Source organism: Pinus tabuliformis, chromosome X, assembly GCF_031772625.1.
Source record: "Pinus tabuliformis cultivar Carrire ecotype Pingquan chromosome X, CPIR1, whole genome shotgun sequence".
NCBI classification, from domain to species: domain Eukaryota; kingdom Viridiplantae; phylum Streptophyta; class Pinopsida; order Pinales; family Pinaceae; genus Pinus; species Pinus tabuliformis.
In genome coordinates, this window is record NC_142308.1 from 1,000,347,899 (window position 1) to 1,000,350,427 (window position 2,529).

Here is a 2,529-nt window from a genome sequence, read left to right on the forward strand (position 1 = left end):
AAATAAAAATTCCTCAAACAGCTGTGGCATGTAATCGGCAGCCTGAAACAGCTGTGGCATGTAATCGGCAGCCTGAAAGTACATATTCAAGAAATCTTTTTATGGAATCTAAACTAGTTTTATCCCCAAGGCAACTCAACAATTGTCCTTAGCACTTCCATAATGAAATAAACCATTCATCATTTTTATTAGAAAGCTTTGTACACAAGTTAATGCAATAAAAGAAAAGGGTTCGTTTATGGTAGAACGAGCTAAGCAGTCTTCTACCACAGCCACACTTTTGTGCTGATCACATGAATTGCTCAAAAAGAGCCACATTTTTGTGCTGATCACATGAATTGCTCAAAAAGAGCCCATGGTGATAATCAAATCCAAGCAAAATTCAGTTAGTGAATTACTCGTTCTTGTTCACTTCCAGCTTTAAGAATTTGATCTTGCTCTTGGTGTTGACGCTGGTGTTGCCACCAGAAGGTTAATGCTAGGGTCTTCAATCATTAAGTCGCAGCAATTGGAGCAGGGTCTCTCTTACCCGAAGATTTGAAAGGTTTACCTTTTCCGATATAACCATCAATGAGATGGAGATAATTCTTTAAACTGTGGGCGTAAGCAGGATCGAGATTATGGAGCTCTTTCAGAATGGGAGAGTCGTTATTATTCAAAGTAATTTTCACGCCCACGTGAAAATATGTCCAGGGAAACCAATCCAACATTAGACTCAACCATGTCCAACAGTTCTCGTTGAAAACAAGTCCAGGAACTTTGGGAACGATATCGTTCTTGTTCACCAACCGCAACACCTTCACACCCATCTCCTCTATTTGCCTTGCGAATGCTCTATTCCCAACGCGTGGGCTCGCGTATGCAAACACAGTCACAGGTATAGGCTGTCCCGCTATATTTGCGTTGAGGTTTTTCTTAACGTCATATGAGCTTAAGGTTGCCAGAGCAGCTCCCAAGCTATGTCCAGTTATAGTTACGCTCAAATTTTCTTCCTTGTATTCTTCCACCAGTCTTAGAATTTCTGAAATAACAGTATCTCTAGCAGATTTTGAATTCTCTCCATGAGAGATGTAACAACTTAAAAATCCCTCCTCCACTCGAACACCGTTGTCGTTGAAACGAGCAGTAGTCGATAATCCGGCTCCGACGCTCTTGTGGTTGAAACGAGTAATTGATAATCGAGCAGGAACTAAAATATCTCTGGCATCCTCTATCCATTCTTGAGCCGTTTGGGTTCCTCTCCACGCTACGACAATATCCCGGCGTCCTAGTCTTCGTTTCTCTTGAGTATCTGTGCAAACAGCAATAAAGCCAATCCACACAGATTGCTCTATTTTCCTCCCTAAGATATCTGTGTCCGCATACAAATATTTGGTCACTTTATAGCCCTTGGGGTAATACTGAGAATCACCGCCCATTTCACAGCTGTCGAACAATTTATCAGGACTATACTTAGCCCCACCATAACCATTCATGAAAAGTTCACTATCAAACGCATCGTAGCACAACTCTGCAAAATCACCATATCTGAGAATCTCAGCTTTGAATACTGGATTAATGGGATCTAGTAACCCATTCCACGAGTTTGCTCCTTGGATATCTTGCCACATAGCCGCAAGTGGTATATTTTCGTATCTGGAGGCCTTTGTCAAATCTTCCTGCAAAAGAGGGCAGCTCGAAGTTGTCGAGGATGAAGGGAGCAGCCTCATCCTTCGTAGTATTGAACACAGGTGATGTAGGATTCGAAACATCATTTCTGATTTTCTAGGTTTTCAAGTGATAACAATTTAAGCTTAATAACAATTTAACCAGTGAAGGGAAGCCAGGCAAGTTAACGACTTTAACCAGTGAAGAGAGGCCGAGGCAAGTTAGCCTTTGCAGCTGTAAGCAAAATGTTCAATTATCTGCCACAGAAATCCCAATATGTATATTGCCATACGCCAAATACCATTATATAAGGCAGATCAAAGTGGAATACCTTGTGTATCGATCTGAATCTCATTTGCAACAGAAAGCAGGATGGACTTCATGAATTTGACTATGTCTAAATTGAAATGGTCGCATCAGGATAAAAATTCTCACCCTACTGCTGAACATTGACTGAAAATGTCGTATCGGCCCATCTCTTCTACTGGAGGTCGTGAAGAACAGGGGATCGATTTTCGGTTTTGGGTCAGGCCCTTCGGAATACAGGTGATCTTTGAATGGCGAAACTCAAATGGTCCCAAGTATTAAGTGGCCCTATATGTTAAAGATTGTTAGCTTAATTTCTCTGATGTGCAATGCCAATCCCAATGTCATGTGTATCTTACAGAGTGTGGTACGCGTACATATATCGATATCATTAGCAGCAACAAGAAGGATTGATTTACGGGATTTGAAGTTAGTAATTTTGAGACGTTAGCATGAGGCAAAAAAAAATTGACTTTGACTATGAATTATTTACATGGTATTCCTCCGGGATCGGGTTTTAATTTTTTAATTGTTCAAAGTTCAAACGTGCTCAGGTCTCATTCAGCCGCCCCCCTT

The 2,529-nt window shown here is 41.1% G+C and overlaps 1 pseudogene; it reads right to left on the reverse strand.

Moving 5' to 3' along the window:
- Window positions 1-494: 494 nt before the first annotated feature.
- Window positions 495-1,709, reverse strand: LOC149143099 (phospholipase A1-Igamma1, chloroplastic pseudogene; annotated as a pseudogene).
- Between the last annotated feature and the right edge of the window lie 820 nt (window positions 1,710-2,529).